The sequence below is a fragment of the Rhinopithecus bieti genome, unplaced genomic scaffold, assembly GCF_001698545.2.
Source record: "Rhinopithecus bieti isolate Rb0 unplaced genomic scaffold, ASM169854v2 scaffold_574, whole genome shotgun sequence".
Taxonomy (NCBI): Eukaryota; Metazoa; Chordata; class Mammalia; order Primates; family Cercopithecidae; genus Rhinopithecus; species Rhinopithecus bieti.
Genome location: NW_016803605.1, coordinates 2150470 through 2168115, shown reverse-complemented (window position 1 = coordinate 2168115; position 17646 = coordinate 2150470). Strand labels below are relative to the sequence as shown.

The 17646-nt window shown below is 43.4% G+C and overlaps 1 long non-coding RNA gene across 4 annotated transcripts in view; it reads right to left on the bottom strand.

Annotated features, from left to right (window-relative positions):
- Positions 1-17646, bottom strand: part of LOC108540427 (uncharacterized) — a 38708-nt gene that overhangs the window by 14357 nt on the left and 6705 nt on the right. The window contains exons 2-4 of one of the 4 annotated variants that reach the window (XR_001888663.1): positions 8727-8804; positions 8149-8450; positions 932-1847 (exon numbers count right to left, since the gene is read on the bottom strand). This is a non-coding gene — a long non-coding RNA (uncharacterized LOC108540427). Of the gene's footprint in view, positions 1-931; positions 1848-3286; positions 3905-3937; positions 5313-8148; positions 8451-8726; positions 8805-17646 lie in introns of those variants that run through there. The other 3 variants (XR_001888667.1, XR_001888664.1, XR_001888666.1) reach the window with 3 other exon arrangements.

Here is a 17646-nt window from a genome sequence, read left to right as displayed (position 1 = left end):
GAGGGCTCAAAACAACGAAAGGACGGGGCATGTCGAAGACATGGGGGCAACCCGAGAAAGCTCTCAAGGACGAAAGTGGAAACAGTTGGAGGAGCCAAACATAAAGTAAAAGGATCCACTAGTCCCCACTGATACAAACTAATGACTGAAAAGATAAATGGGAAGAACAGACAAATCTCCTTTAAGCAAGAATTACAAAAACTTTATGTAGCTACTTTCTCTCCTTTCTCTGGGAGGTGGAGTTTAATTCTCACCATCCCTCCCCTGAACGAGGGTTGGATTTAGTGATTTGCTTTCAAAAGATAGAGCTGGAAAAGTGTACAGAGAATAATGTTAGAATGAAGAAATATGCTGAACACGACCCCGAGCAGGTGATCAAGATTAACATCAACAATGACAAATCGTGTTGACAATATGTGGCCTTCATAGGATATGGTGAGAAAGGCACTTTATGTCTGTGATCTTCCTCCAAAAACACATAACCTCAGTCTAATCATGAGAAAAAAAATCAGACACACCCAAATTGAGAATATTCTATAAAATATTAGTAATCCTGGCCAATACTCCTCAAACCTCTCTTAATGTAATGGCCAACAAAGCAAGTCTGAGAAGCCGCCATGAGCAGGCAGAGATGAAGGAGGCATGATGAGTAAATTCAATGTGATATTCGGGTTTGGATCCTGAAATGCGATCAGCAGTAAAAAAGCTGGTGAGATACATACAAAAATCACCTGGGTGTGGTGGTACACACCTGTAGTCCTAACTACTGGGGAGGCTGAGATGGGACAATTGCTTGAACCCGGAGGTGGAGGGTGCAGTGAGCCAAGACCACACCATTGCACTCCAGCCTGGGTGATAGGGTGAGACTCTGTCTCAAAAAAAAAAAAAAAAAAAAAAAAAAAAAAAAAAAAAAAAAAAAAATTGCTGGTGAAATACAAATGAAGTGTGGGGTTTATTGAACAGTAACACGCCCAAGTTTACCTTCTTAGTTTTGATAAATGTACTATGGGACCTGATAGAGTGAAAACCTGATTCTAATTAGAAATACAAAATTCTCTCCTAACTAGGAAGGGTCCAGTAAACTTGACAGATTTTGCTTTTTCTGGGTGGGATGTATTCTTAGGAGCCAGCGCAGAATTGCTCAGAGCATTGATGGAGAAAAGGATGTTCCACTCCTTGGCCTTCTTAACCTTTCCAAATTAGTCTTTGAATTAACTTTGAGCAAACATTTAAAGAAAATCAGTGGAGGGGTGCATGTGTCTCCTTCCAGGACAATCCGTGTGCCTGAAGTCCTCCCTGACTGGGCAGGAGGTATTATTATCCCTATTTAATGTATGAGGAATCTGGGGCTCGCAGTGGGAACGTGTTTTACTCTAAGTTTTGTATCTGTTGGACCAAGGCCAGCTTTCTAAGATCACAGTGCTCCTTTTTCTGCAATGTCCACTGTTTGAGCTCATATACTTGGTGCTTGGTTTGACCTTTGGTTCAATGAATTAATGTCTAAATGGGAGCATCAGATGGTGCAACACAGGCCTCCTCCTCAATCAAGGGCCCCAGAAACACCCTACCCTGCAGTCTCCTTTCCAACGCTTTCTTGGAATATCCTCAAATTTGGTCACTCAGGTGACTTTGCTGAAAAGAACAAATATCTCTTGGGAATACAGACACGTATCAGTCATTTATACCTCGACTTAGGTAGTTTGATCAGCTTTGTACACCTTGATGAGAGACTGACAGAGAATGTGGCTTTCTCTGAGTGGAAAAGGTAGAGGTAGGTCATGGTGAGATAATTCCAGGGTCTGGAGTTGAGGGGTAGGTGGGCGTTGATGAAGAGATCTTCCAACAGACTGTAAGATAAGAAGACAGGGTAAGCTAGAAGGAAGAAGTTTAGGAGACTAGATGGAAGTGAAGAAATAGATGGTGAATGACATCTTTTTTAAGCCATTCTACACAAAGGCTGCTGGGTTAATCTTACACAGATAAAGTAACAAAGGAAAGTGATCATCTGACCACAGGAGTGAGAAGCAGAGCCCAGCCCAGATGGAGTTAGGTAAACAGCAGAGAGGCTGGGCTGAGACCACATGTGAAACATCACACCTGCTTGCTCTGGTAACCGGCATGTCCCTGTTCTCAAGGTGATAATGTTATGATGAGGAAGGAGGAGTATTCAGAAGTAACAGTGATCAGGGGTCATGGCGGCACGTAGTCCGTGAACTGTTTTTTAGGGACAGTCTGCAGGGGAGTTTCAGAGTAGTCTTCAGGGATGATGAAAATGAAAGGATCCACTACAGCCTCACATTGCCTTATGGCTTCTTGGGGCTGTCACCTGCTCATCAGGGCCCTCGTCCAGTGAGGGTGAGCCAGGTGTCTGTGACTTCACACTCCTTGCCCCATCCTACCTGTGCCTCTGTGTGAGTAGAGGCCTTTGGTTCCAAGTAATGACATTTAGTGAGGGCATTTGAATCATGGAAGGCGAACCCTTCTTGATGGGTACTAAATAATATAATGGAAAAGTTTTTAATTATACCATTAATTGCCTAGTTGTTTAATTGTTTGGCTTCCCAGTGGAGTCAGTGTGGAATTTTATTGCCTGTACTTTGCATTAGATAATAAAGGGAGAGGAGCCTTTAATAACCACATTAGATTAAGTTAAAACAGATTGATTTTCCTATATATATTAGTTTCTGTTAATGAAAGACAGAAGGTCTACACTCAAGAGGTGATTACCTTTCCACAGCTGAGCTCCAGGGAGCTGAGAATCTGCTTAAATTGACTTAGCAGGGCTCAGGAAATGGCCTTCTGAAGTCCAAATCTAACATACCACCTAGTTTTGTATGAGCTATGAATCAAGAATTACTTTTATATTATTAAATGTTTAAATTAAATTGAAACAAGATATTATTTTGTAATGCATGCAAATAACTTAAAATGGAAATTTCAGTGTCTCTAAATAAAGTTTTATTAGAACTAAGCCATCTTCATTTATTTGCATATTGTCTGTGGCTACTTTCACTTTATGAGAGAATCTAATAACCTTATAACAGAAACACTGAGCATGATGTTATGTTTAGGTGCAACAGAGACCTAAAATATTTACTATATAACTCTTTACAGAAAATGTTTGCCAACTTCTGGATTAGAGAAACAGCTTTTAAAATCTCACTTTCTTTCATTTTGAGGAACGATTTCCACATGTCTTTCATTTATTCATTTTTTTTGTGATGCTATAACAGAATACCTGAGACAGCTCATTTATAAAGAATAGAAGTTCATTGGCCCATGGTTCTGGAGGCTGGGAAGTACAAGAGCATAGCAGTGGCATCTGGTGAGGGCCTTCTTACTGCATCATCCCATGGCAGAAGGCCGAGGTCAAGTGAGGGCAGAGTGAGAGGGTGCAAGAGAGGGACAAACTTACATTAGTAGAAACCCACTCCTGAGCTAGGACATTAATCCACTCATGAGAGCAGAGTGATCGTAACCTATTAAAGACCGCTCCTCTCAATACTATTGCATTGGGGATTAACTTGCCAACACATAAACTTTGGGGGCCACATGCAAACCCTAGCAGATTCATTAAACAAAAAGTAAAGTACACCTGTGTGTGTGTGTGTGTTTTTTTCCCCTGACATTGTACTCATTGTGGCATCCAGAGTAGATAATCCTCCACTCTGACAGTGAGAGCATTATAGTCTGGAGTCAGAAGAATGGGTAACCAAGGGTATAGCCTTTGCTTTTCTTCATTTTGTTGAAATTCTCCTCTTAGCGCACACACTCAGCTAGGCAGCCATACCAGCAGTTAAAGCCCATAGCTGGGTCCCCTCATGAGCCCAGCACATATGTGGATGAAAAGTGAATAGCACAGCCCCTGTTCCTGTGGAACTGTAGTCAGCTGGGCGGCCCAGTGCTGTAAAATAGAAAGTTAAGTGAACGAGATAGCATTAAATAACCTGGGGTTTACAGAAAAGTGTTAAAAGACTTTAAATTACACTTGAGCCATTAAGTGCTCCCAAGGTTGGAGTCATTAGAGGGTTAGGAAATGCTTGCAGTTTCACGATGCTACGATGTTCTTTTAGTTCACTCTTCTCCTTATGCCTGGATGGAAGGTCCTTGCTTCTTTACTTAGATTATTTCTGCCTATTACAGGCATCATGTGCCCTGTGAATTTCCCTCTGACCAATGCAATTGCAATAAGCCTCTTCTCCAGGTTCTCATAGCTTGGAGCTGTGACCCACATATCACTTGATTAGATCTGGCTCTTTTCTACACTTTTCCTGTGATTGACTCTGAGTTATTTAAGAGGATGATGTTCTGTCCCTCTCTGCATTTCCAGGGCTTAGTACAGTTCCTGTAACATAGCAAGTGATTAATGTTTTTGATGAGTAAATGTGAGAAGGGTCACACATCCAGAGGACTTCAGGGACCAGTCATGTAATATATTTAGAGAACAGTGAGTGGTGAGGACTGTGGGTGGATGGCCCCATCTGAAAGGGCACTGGCTCCGCAGCTGATTCCTTCCATGGAGGCAGGTGGGACCAGTAGGATCAGAGTTTCTGATTTTTCAATAGAAGTCAAAAATTTGTGCTGGAAATACTTCCGAATTTAAATTTGACGCTTAAGTAAGTTGACTTTTAGCAAAAGACAGGGGCCAGAATAAGTTCATGACAACATTTCAGCAGGAGTACAACCTGAAGAGTGGCATCAGAGGGACTCTTAAATGTCAAATGAACCATTTAATCCAATCCAGTTGCTGTCTGTTTAATCCAACAGTACTTTTTCTGTGGTCACTCCCTGGCCTGGTTTCAGACAGCTGAGCAAGACTCGGAAGGATGTCACATACAAAATACCCAGTGAGCTGACTGGGCTGCAGTTAAAGAAGCACCTGAACTATTTTTAAAATGAAGAAAATGCGAATGGCCCTTTTGACTGGTGGCAGTTGACTCCTGTCATTTGTCTTCATGGGCTCATGAAAAGGGGATTTCACTTTAAGCCACATTCTTGACTGCTGTTGCCCTCATCCATCTGCAGAGATATTAAAGTCCCAGCTACGCTGAATTTCTAAAGGCTGGGATGGGCATTCGGTTTAACGGTATGACACCAACCAAGGAAAACAAGGCCATAAAATAAAAAAGAGATTGTGCTTCCCTAACTCATATCTTGGGGGTCAAGAATAAATGGATGAGAAAAGAAGAAGGAGCAGTTAGAATCATATGGAGCTGAGCTTTGTCTTTCCTGACTTGATGAAACTGTTTTGCAGCTGGTAACAAACTGAGCAAGTGCTCTTCAGTCTATGTGAATGAGAACCTTTCCTCCGCCTGAAACCAAAGAGTAATAACACTAAAATAGCAAACACAGCATTATTAGGTGCCTGATATTGTTATAGGTGTTTCCATTTGTTAACTCATTTAATCCTCACAGTGACCCCAGGCAAGAGAAAACACTGTGACCATCCTCATTTTCCAGATGGAGAAACTGTGATCCAGATAGGCCAAGTCACTTGCTTAACATCACCCAGCCAGTAGGTGCCCAGTCCCACCTCACTACTACCTCCTGAAGGCAGTGGTTTTCCGCTGTAGCACAGAGAGAGACCTGTGTCTTCAGGGGCAGCACTGAATTGTCAACATAATTTCCCCTCCATCTCTCTAATCTGTGTGTTCAAATAAAAGGTTCATGTAGGTTCTAGGTAAACATACTTATTTCCATTGCTTTACTTCACTTTCTTCAGAAATACCATTAAAATATAGGAAAGTCATTTTATTTTAAAAGTGGGAGATGACATAAACCCACAAGAACAAAGCAAAGGGAGAGACAATGGCAGTGATAGAATTTGAGGGTTGCAAAATGGATTAAATAGTTGCTGACTTAGCCAACCAAAGACAGGTTAACCCGGCACTGGGGGCAACCAAAACTGAGTTAGGTTCATTATGCAGAGAACCGAAAAATCTCAGGTGTAGGGGGAACCATGACCAACTCAAAATGGAGGCATGAGTGTGGCAGATTCCCTAAGAGTCTCTAGAACCTCTGGATACCATCCCCCTACCAGCCTGGATGCTGCCCTTGTCACTTCTGGGGGTCAGCTGCAGAATGCAGGCAGCCAGGCTCACCAGCTCCCTCTGTGCCCTCCCTCCAGGCTGGAGTCTCTGTGGAGACAGAGGAGCCTGGGTGGAAATAACAAACAGGAAGTTGTGAATACTGACGGTGACCCTGAAATGAGCCGCCCAGCCACATCACCCTCCAGAAACGTCCCCCGCTTGTCAGGCCCTGCTATTGGACCCAGAGTTTCAGGGAGGCTTTTCAGTTTCTCACCTTTTTTTGTTTGTTGTTGTTGTTGAGACGGAGCCTCGCTCTGTTGCCCAGGCTGGAGTGCAGTGGTGCAATCTTGGCTCACTGCAACCTCTGCCTCCTGGGTTCATGCCATTCTCCTGCCTCAGCCTCTCAAGTAGCTGGGACTACAGGCGCCTGCCACCATGCCTGGCTAATTTTGTTGTTGTTGTTGTTGTTGTATTTTTAGTAGAGATGGGGTTTCACTGTGTTAGCCAGGATGGTCTCGATCTCCTGACCTCATGATCCGCTCGCCTCAGCCTCCCAAAGTGCTGGGATTAAAGGTGTGAGCCACTGTGCCCGGCTGGTTTCTCACCTTTAAATGTGAACAGTCAGCAAAGGGCTCCTGAACACTGGAGGAAAACCTCTAACAGGAAAGACAAAGGTGGGAAGAAAAAAATACAACAAAACAAAAACAACCTGGAGGAAAAAATACCCAGCAGAGTCAAGAGAGAGACAAGAAATTAGCCAGGCGTGGTATGTGGGAGGATTGATTGATCGAGGTTACAGTGAGATGGCACCACTGCACCCCAGCCTGGGCAACAAAATGAGACCGTATCTCAAAGAGAGAGAGGGAGAGTCAAAAAATCCTTCCTGTCTTTTTTTAAAGATGTGAGGGTCTTAGAATCTCACTGGGGAGCTTTAAAAAAATATTGTCAGTGGATCTCGTGCCAGATTATTTCAGTTGGAATCTCACTGGGGTAGGGGCTGGACCTTGGTCTGTTTTTCCAGCTGTCCACTTGATTCTAATGTGCAGCCAGAGTTGGAAATCACTGGTCCAGTGCTTTCAAAGTTTCTCAACCCAACCTTTTATTCCCGAACACCTGAGCTGTAAACTCATTTCCATATGAAACTGCAGCTCTGTATGTCAATGTGGCTGCTCGGCTTGTATCTCCCTCATAGGCCTTTTGTGAAGATGAAAAATATATGTCAGCTGTAATTATTATCATCTTATTTACACAAATGTTTGCACTTATTTATTTCACTGGTGTCTTTTCTACCTATTACTAGATATCTATCTCTAGAACAGAGTTTACAGTCATCTCAAGTACAAGGCAGGGATGATGATAACAACCTTTTACTTTGAGTAGAAATTATTTTATCTACAAAAAATACAGCTTGTACTGATGCCTCACAGAGTTCCACTGTCCCTCTTCCTCATCAGGGTAGACTAACCCCACCCCCGCTGGTCTAGGACAATCCAGGATATGCAACAAGCCCTTTACCTCTGCTCACCTCAGTTTTCTCATCTGTTAAATGGGAGTATCCACTTCACAGGCTGTGTGTGTGTGTGTGTGTGAGTGTACTTTTAGGTAATGTAGATAAAATACTTTCTACTCTAAGTAAAAGGTCATCCCTGCCTTGTCTATGGGCTGATTATAAACTGTTCTAGAGATAGCTTTTCAACAATAGTTACAAAGGACGCCAGTAAAATGAATAAATGCAAATGCTTGTGCAAATATGGTGATAATGATTATAGCTGACAGTTATATTTAGTCTTCATAAAGGGTCTATGAAGGAGAAACATAATTATCATATCCATATTTCAGGTGGGGAAACTGAGGTATTCAGCAGTAAGTGGGTTTCCCCAGATCACACAACTAGGAGCTGTTGGAGATGGGATTAACCCTGGCCAAGTTTGGCATCCGAATCTGCTCTTGCAGTCACCATAGTTCTCAGTCGTGACAAACCAAGTCTCTAGAAGCACAGTGCTTAGATTCACACGTGGGAAGCCTAAGTCCCTGCGGTAGGTGGCATTTGGGCCCCTGGGATCTTCTCCCAGCTGTCTTTATGCCTGAGGATATGTCTGTCACATGGCATTGAACTGACCTGAAAATAAAGATGTTATCTTGGATGATCCAGGATAGTGGATCAGAAGAGGAGAGTGAATCAGAAGAGTCCTAGAGATGCAGCAGAGGAGGCAGGAGCGATTTGGAGGGTGAGAGGGACTTGACTTGGCATTGCTGGATTTGAATATGGAAGAAGGAGCCATAAGCTGAGGAGTGTTGATGGCCTCCAGAAGCTGCAAATGGCCCTCAGCCGGCCGGGCGCAATGGCTCACGCTGTAATCCCAGCATTTTGGGAGGCCAAGGCGGGTGGATCATGAGGTCGGGAGATCTAGACAGTCTGTTCTAAAAAATACAAAAAATTAGCCTGGCGTGGTGGCAGGGGCCTGTAGTCCCAGCTACTTGGGAGGCTGAGGCAGGAGAATCGCTTGAACTCGGGAGGCAGAGGTTGCAGTGAGCCGAGATCGTGCCACTGCACTCCAGCCTGGGTGACAGTGCGAGACTCTGTGTCAAAAAAAAATGGCCCTCAGCCGACAGCCAGCGGGGAAGGGGGGACCTCAGTTCTACAGTGAAAGAAGCTGAATTCTGCCAGCAACCCAAATGAGCAAGGAAGTATCTTACCCTGGAGCCTCTGGAGAGAAGCACCACCCTTCAGATGCCTTGATTTTAGCCCAGTGAAGCCTATCTTGGAATTGTGACCTATGAAAGTGAGAGAGAATAAATTAGTACTGTTTTAAGGCGCTGGTGGTGGCAATTCGTTATAGCATCTCGTCCATCCTTACAACATGCCTGGGGGTGGGGATGGAATCTGTTACTGCTGGTCTTTCCCGCATATCATAGATGAGGAGATTAAGGACCCCAGACGTTAGAAACTTCCACCAGACACCCCCATGAGACATCCAGGTCTGGTGGGCTCCAGCTTCTGGGAGTCCGTCACCAAACCCAGAAACACACGAAATGACCCACCTGCTCAGGCAGGTGGTGTGAGAATTACATGGGCTTATGTGAAAGCTCCTTATAAATGACAAAACACGACTCAAATAGGAGTTTGGCATTAATTTAAAAAAACAAACCTGTGGGTTTAATCAACCCGTTGTCACCATCTAACAGAAACAAAAAGCACATTTTAGTTTTTTTTTCACATTTGACTAATTTTTTCTGATCAAATTACCATTTTGACATTCTCCATTTACTCAGCCAGCAGGTGTTTGGTAATTACAAATACCACGCTTTCTGCTTGACACAGTATGTACCAAATTGGATCAGAAATGACTCCTTACCTTAAGGAGGATTGGGTGAGAGTCAGAGAATTGGGACTATCACCCCCATCCTGTACATGGGTGGTAAGAAATGGGACAAGAAGTATCTTCAGCCAAGTTTGCAATTCTTGAAAGAATCCTGTCTGAGTGTGAGGCTGCAGGACAGAGAGAAGGGGCAAGGAGAAACCAAGACAGAGCCGGGGTCATACCCCAGCCCTGGCCCAATCTCTGTCTGACATATGGTTTCAGGAACCCATACATTTCTCTTTGGTCTGAACCTTTTCTGTTTGGGCTTCTGTCGCTTGCAACCAAAAGAGACATCTGTTGAACTCAAAGGATGAGAAAAGAGTAGCTGGGAAAAGAAGGAAAATGTCACTCCAGACAGGAGGAAGAATGCACACAAAGAGACCTGTGATCCTGCAAGAACCCAGCATTGATGGGAAGAACAAGAGTGTGGTCCTTGTAGGAAGCTCATTCATCCTCCACAAGCCCCACCCAGACAGGGAGGGAGGGAGGGGCTCAGAGTCTGTGAACAGAGACTTCAAGTTCCGTTTGGTGCTAGATGCAGAACTCTGTGTCTCCTTAGCTGCAGTCTGCCACAGGGACACATTGGATCACACTGTGTCCTCTAGAAAGAGACACCAGTGGGCTCAGGCTCACAGGCTGTCCCTCCAGGGAAGAAGGGGAACAGCAGCAGGTCAACCTGTCCTGGAGAAAGATGCTCTGCTCTGGGCCAGTGGTTGAAAGTCTGACGTGAATGTAAACTGGTATTTGAGTCCTAAACACAGCCTGCAAAGTGGATGACTTTTGAGAAACTTAAACATACAAGAGAGAAAATGTTTATTTTCTTGACTGGACTAAGGAATGCCCAGATGGTGGGTGGAGCATTATTTCTGGGGGTGTTTTTGGAAGAGATTGACATTGGAATCAGTAGACTGAGTAAAGATCCCTTGAGGGCTTGAATAGAGCAACATGATGGCGGGTGAAATCTCCCTCTCTCTCTTTGTTCTTGAGCTGAAGCATCCATCTTCTCCTGTCTTTGGACATTGGAGCTCCTAGTTCTTGGCTCTTTGGACTCTGGGACTTACAGCAACCACCACCCCCAGCTCCCTTCCCCACTCCATAATAAACAGTTCAAACATTACCTTCCACCTTTTTAGCTATTTCATATGAAGGAATCTTAGATGTGGTCAGAGAAAACAAAGTCACAAAGAAAATGAAGTTACAAAGAAAAAGAAGTATGCACCACACACACACACACACACACACACTTGCATGGGAATTGCACTGGCTCTGGAAACCTTAGGAATCATGCTATCTGCCCATGGACAGCCCAAAGGGTGTAATGCCCTGAGGGCATCTCTGCTACAAATGCTGACCGTTCCATGAGATGAATCTTGTTAGGCACCGCAGACTTGATTTGGGAATACCTCCTGCCTTCCTTCTTTCCTGGCAAAGAAAATTACCAGGGACTGAGCCAGAGAAGAATATTAGTGTTAATAAGAACAGTTTATTCCATTGCCATCTGCTGATTTTTAATAAGGGAGCTGCCTAATGACAATGATTTTCTTTGGCCAGGTGGAGAAATGTCCCTAAAGAAGGAGCACAGTTGTCATAGAGAGGACTTGAGACTCAGACCAGGGGTGTATATTTGCTGGCTTTTCTGATACAATTTTTTTAGCCCCAGGGGAACATATTTCCAGCAGAAGCTATGGTTGGGGGTGGCTTATATCTGCTGTCTTTGCCTACCCAGTATCATTCCCTCTGTCTGTGCAGTTGATAACCCCCAGGTTCCTCAAGAAGATTGCAGTCAGGCAGAGGAGGGTGTCTCACTTGAAGGGGATGAGACTGAAGCTACTCAGGGGATGGGATCCCAGTAGCACCTCAGCCTTGATTTTCCGAAATAGAGATTTTGAAATTGTAGCCAGAACATAGGAACACGGAGCCAAGAGTTCATGAGAGGGAGGAAAAGAGGGAGAAAGGGAGATTTCAATCTTTATTTGAATCTCTTGATCAAGCGGCACTTAAAACCAATACACAAAACTTTCCATTCGTGTGAGCCAATTGATACATTTATTTTCTTTTTGTTTTAGCTGGTTTGGGTTGAGTTCTATCACTACCAATACAGGGCAGATCGAAATAGCAAAATCGACACCAAACTCACTACTACAGGAGGCACAAAGCATTAGGTAAATTGATGATGGCGAATTCGCTGCACCTGGGCTAAGCAGGGATAGGCAGTCTCCATGGAGGAGGTGGCATTTGACCAAGATGGGGCATGAGAGTAAAGAGAAGAGAGGCATCCATGGAGAGTGGATAGTAGGAACCGAAACAGGATGGTGAGGAAGTGCTGCTTTGTCGGGTGTCTATACCTCTTGTTCTGCCTAGGGCAGTTGGATATATGCCAGTTGTCCTAAGACTGTATCAGCGGACCCTGTTTACTCTCCATGGTGTCCTGGTTTGGTTGATAGATTACATAATCACTCTGCTTAGGGAACTTGAAAGAACCCAAGCTCTTTCTTGATACCCTAACCATGCAGTCACCAGTGCTCGGGTCCTCAGCGTTATCCAGGTATTCAGGAAAGAAAAATGAGAGAGAGAGAGAGCACGAGAGAGAGAGAGAAGAGACTGATTCTTAACGTGGGCCAGGAGTTAGCTCAGTTTGGAAACACTGAGGGAAATCTGCCTTCCAGAGAAGAGCGGGACATGAGGGGCATGTTTTCCATAGAAAGGACGATTCAGTTGTGAGTTGTGTGTTTGCCAGAGTGTGCCTTTTTGAGCTAATTACTGTCTGCCGATAAATTACAGGGATTAAAAACAAGAACAAAATGAACTTAGTTCAAGGACACATGTCAGAAACGGAACAATTAGCATTCTGAAAGGTCCATTAGTGCAGGAGACTTAGAAAAAAACTTTTCTTATAAACTTCTAGTCATATTAGGTATTTCAAAAACAGGATTAGAAGAATTTGCATGTTGGCTAATGGTAAAATTGTACGTCCTGAATGAAGTGTGTCCTGAGAGATCGGGGTCAGAGCTTGGGAGAGTGTCTGGTTTTACAAAATGTAGGCTTTGCTCAGGCTGCTGGTGTGCGTGTGTGTGTGAGAGAGTGTCAGTATTTTTGTGTGTGTGAAAGTATGTTATCCTGTGCGTATGTCACTTCATTCCTAAAAGAGTGTTGTACTGTGCTGTATAAATGTGTAAAAATAGTTTTGCACCTAATGATGAATATTACATTGTAATGTACATGTAGTCCTTGCTTATCCTCCGTTTCAGTTACTCATGGTCAGTCACGGTCTGAAAATATTACTATTAAGATATTTTGAGAGAGAAATAGAGATAAACCACATTCAAATAACGTTTATTACAGTATGTTGTTTACATTGTCCTAGTTTATTATGAGTCCTTATTTGTTCATCTGTTCCTGTGCCTAATTTATAAATTAAACTTTGTCATAGGTATGTATGTATAGGAAAAATACATGGCATATATAGAGCTTGGTACTATCCTGTTGTCAGGCATCTACTGTGGGTCTTGGAGAGTACCACTGTAGTGCGCACTAACAGCGTCCAGAAACTATGTTTCAAGGATTGGGAAATGCTCCTGAGAATTCAGAAATGTTTGCAAATCCTCCACACTCTAGGTAATTGAAATGATTTATTTTTCTTCTTTGAAATCCTGCCCCCTGGGGATTGAAACAGCTCCCCGCTTTCCCATAGCCAGACCACATCCCTCATACACAGACTTCAAACACCTGCAGGGTGGGAGCGCTGCCCAGGGCTGGCCAATCAGTGTGTGCCATCCCAGGGCAACGGTGATTGGCTCACGCCTGGTCATGTGACCTACTGAGCTCCCGCTTTCTCAGCCGGGTCAAGGGACTAAGGCCTTGGGAAATAAGCACAACCATAGGTCTGCAGGAGCCCAGGGTTTCCACACACTGACTTCGACCTGCCTTTTGCAGCTCAATGCTGTAAAGCCAAGCTTATCTCAGGCTCATCAGACTTGGGTCACAGAAGCCAGTTCCTTATGAAACAGGACGGGAAGCTGTCTTAATTTAATTTAATGTAACTTAATTTAGGAGAGCTAAGTAATTAAACATGAGGCCAAAGTACATAAGAAAGTGGCAGCTTTTTATTGCAAATATGCACACACTCTCGGGCGAGATTCTCTGGTCCTCAGGTGTGGGGGGGCCAGGGAAGTCGCGCCAGCGCTCTCGGGTGATGCTCCCCAGTCCACGAATGCGGAGGCCGAAGAAGTCACACCGGCTCCTGCGGTCAGCTGACTTTTATGCATTGGTACTGGAAGCGGGAGAGCAGTGGGCGGGATAAGGGCGTGATAGGGGCGCCTCCATAGGCGTGGCCGGGTAAGTTTCGATCTCTTCGGATTGACTTGACGTCACCTGGCACATGCTCAGTTGATCTGTATCTTCCCGGGGGTGGGCTGCATTTTTCCGCGCAGGAAAGTTGGTGATGAAGAACCCGGAAACAACAGGTACTGCTCCATCTTGTTTACCTTCCTCCATCTTGTCCCTTCTCCCTCACCCAAACAGAAGCCTCAACTACTGATTAGAGCCCTGTTTTCTCATGAAGGCTTAATTAATTGCAGCAACTTTTTGAGCACTGATTTTTTTTTTTTTTTTTTTTTTTTCCGTGTAGCTTCAGCACATGAGTTAGCAGCTCTTTCGCAGGCAATGTGTTGCCAAGTGTCTGGGGCAGTCACATAATAGAATCAGTAAATTTGCAGCAGTCTTTTCTGGTCTGAAAGTGGCAGCCCAGAGGTGCTCCTGTTGGATGCACATTCATTGAATCTGGAAGAGAGAGGGAGTGCAGTCTGTTGTGTTAAAAGAGTCTCAGCTTGGGACATCAGCTTGGTTCTCTCAAAAACTGGTGACTGCTTACTAACCCTAGGGAGCTGATGCCCCTGCCACTGACCCTAAACGTGACCTTGCCGAACCAGGAGAGTCTGAGGCTGTTTCTCCCCTTGGGCAATGCAAAGGACCTTGCTTTAGTCAGACTAGAGCCAGCTAGTGTTCCTTTTCTCAAATTCTTTTAACAGATTTTAAGTGTGCAATGTGGCGCTATGTCATACAGAAGATCTCTAGAACCCATTTATATTGCGTAACTGAAACTTGATACCTGTTTCCCCTCCCCCATCTCCGCAGCCCCTGGAAACCACTGCTCTACTCTCTGCTTCCGTGAGTTAATTTTAAATACCTCATGTAAACAGCAGTTATTTCACTCAGCATATTGTCCTCCAGATTCATTTCTGTTATTGCACACTGCAGACTTTCCTTCTTTTATAAGGCTGAATAATATTCCGTTGCATGTATATGCCATATTTTCTTGATCCATTCATCCATTTATGGATATTTAGGTTTTTTTCCCCAAATATTGGATATTGTGAATAATGCTAAAATGAACATGGGTGTGCAGATATCTTTTTGTGATCCTGATTTCAATTCTTTTTTTTTTTCATATACCCAGGAGTAGAGTTGCTGGAATATACAGTAGTTCTCTTTTTAATTTTTTTGAGCAACCTCCATACTTTTCTATAGTGGCTGTACCATTTTACATTTCTTCCAACAGTGTACAAGAGTTCCAGTTTCTCCACATCCTTGCCAACACTTACCTTTTATTTTATTTTTATAATAGTCATCCTAGGAAGTGTGAGGTGATATTTCATTGCGGTTTCAATTTGCACTCCCCTGATAATTAGTAATGTTGAACATCTTTTCATATACCTATTAGCCATTTCTGTGTCTTCTTTGGAAAAACATATAATCAAATACTTGGCCTATATTTTTGTTTTCTTTAAAGACAGAGTCTCACTCTGTTGCCAGTCTGGAGTGCAGTGGCACGATCTTGGCTCACTGCAGCCTTTGCCTCCCAGGTTTAGGCGATTCTTGTGTCTCAGCCTCCTGAGTAGCTGGGATTTTAGGCACACGCCACTATGCCTGGCTTTTTTTTTTTTTTTTTTTTTTTTTTTTTTTTTTTTTTTTTTTTGTATTTTTAGTAGAGACAGAGTTTCACCATGTTGGCCAAGCTGGTCTTGAACTCCTGACCTGAAGTGATCTGCCTGCCTCAGCCTCCCAAAGTGCCGAAATTACAGGCATGAGCCACCGCGCCGAGCCCTTGGCCTATTTTTAAATTGAGTTGTTTGTTTGGCTATTGAGTTGTGGGAGTTTCTTATATGTTTGGACATTCAATCCCTTTCAGATATATGGTTTGCAAACATTTTCTCCTATTTTGTAGGTCACCTTTTCACTTGGTTGCTTATTTCCTTTGCTATTCAGAAGCCTGTCAATATGACATAGTCCCAAGTATCCATTTTTGCTTGTGTTGCCTCTGCCTTTGGTGCCACATCCATACACATAGCATCAGCTGATCATTTGCAAGGGTGCCAAGAATACCCAATGGTGAGAGGATCTCTTCAACAAATGGTTTTGAGAAACTGGATAGCCGCATGCAAAAGAATTAAATGGGGCCCTTATCTTACGCTGTCCACAAAAGTCAACTCAAAATGAATTCAAAATTTAAATACAAGATTTGAAACTGTAAAATGCATGAAAGCAGACACAGGAGAAAACTTCATGACATTAGTTTTGGCAATGATTTCTTGCCTCAAATGTTCCTTGGACACCTTGAGACAGGAAACAGCCTCTTAACATGAGAGGTCAGCAGCTTTGAGAGGTCTCATGCTTACCAGATAAATCAAAGATTCATCAAATGAGTCATCAGTTAAATGCTTAAAAACCCAGATCTGTGCCATGGAGGCATCCTCCCTGATGGGCAGGTCTTACAGAGCCTGAGACAGGGAAAATTCAGCAAAGAGGAGAAAAGAGCTAGACCTGAAATATTTCTAGGCTGTGGAATGTTCCAATTGCAGGTACTGAATTCAGTGGGTATTACTATTTCCTAGGTGTAAACCGTGGGTCAACTATTAGTAATCAATGACATCAATTTATGGACCACCATCATTTTTAAAACACATGGAATAGAATAAAATATATCAGGGTGTATTCTTGGAACAAAGGTGTATATTCTTAAATTTTGGTTTAAATTGTATAGGTGTTTGTATTTGTGTTTGTGTGTGTATGTGGGGGTGGATAAATACTAACATAAAATGTATTTCTTTTTCTTTTAAAGAGAGGGTCTTGCTCTGTTGTCCAAGCTGGAGTGCTGTGGCTCCATCATGGCTTACTGCAGCCTTGAACTCCTGGGCTCACGTCATCCTTCTGTAACTTGGACTGCAAGTGTGCACCACCATGCCCAGCTAGCTTTTTTATTTCTTATTTTTGTATACATGGGGTTTTGCTGTGTTGCACAGTGTAGTCTGGAACTCTTGGCCTCAAGGGATCCTCCTCTCGGCCTCCCAAAGTGCTGGAATTACAGCTGTGAGCCACCATGTCCAGCATTATTTCTTATTATGGATTATGATGAAGAAGCTAAAAAGTACAAGCTTAATCTGCTGTTCCTAACCTAGTCTTTCACAGTTTCCAGGAGGCTTCCCTTCCCTTTCTGTTCCAGCTCATATTATCTGCTCCGATCTCTGAATATTTGAACCAGCCAGTTGAAAGCCTAGGTTTGTGTTTGTATTTCCCTGCACTGATTTTTATTAGTCTGCATAAAATTTCCATGAATTGTTCAGTCAACAAGTGTTTCCTATGAGTTTTTCTTCTCCTACATGACTGTTACTCCTTCCAGTGGCTCTGGTATAATATAGAGCCCCGTAGCAGGATTCCAAGCAGAAATAACCTCATGCCAAGCTGGAAGGTAAACAAGTGGAGTCTAATATACCCTTATCGCACAGACACAATTGCATATGGGGCATGAAGGAATATTTATCATTGCCTCAAAGAAATATGCTCCTTTCCACTTTTCTTGAAACACCTGGTCCACACTACTTTTTATTTTCCCACTTGGACAGGGACTTTGGTAGAAGAAATACTTTGCTCTTCCCTTAGGTCTGCTCATGTGCAATGATAAACAGCATCTAACACTGAGCTTCTGTGGTGGGAGAAATAGGGAGAGGTGGGGAATGCAGGACACCTGCTACTCAGCAGGCTTGGAGTCCAAGTGGCACCACAGCATTGGCCTTTCCAAGGGAAACTGTTGCGGGAAGTCAGGGACCCTGAGTGGAGGGACCGACTGAAGCCGTGGCAGAAGAACATAAATTGTGAAGATTTCATGGACATTCATTAGTTCCCAAATTAATACTTTTATAATTTCTTATGCCTGTCTTTTTTTTTTTTTTTTTTTTTTTTTTTTTTTTTTTTTTTTTTTT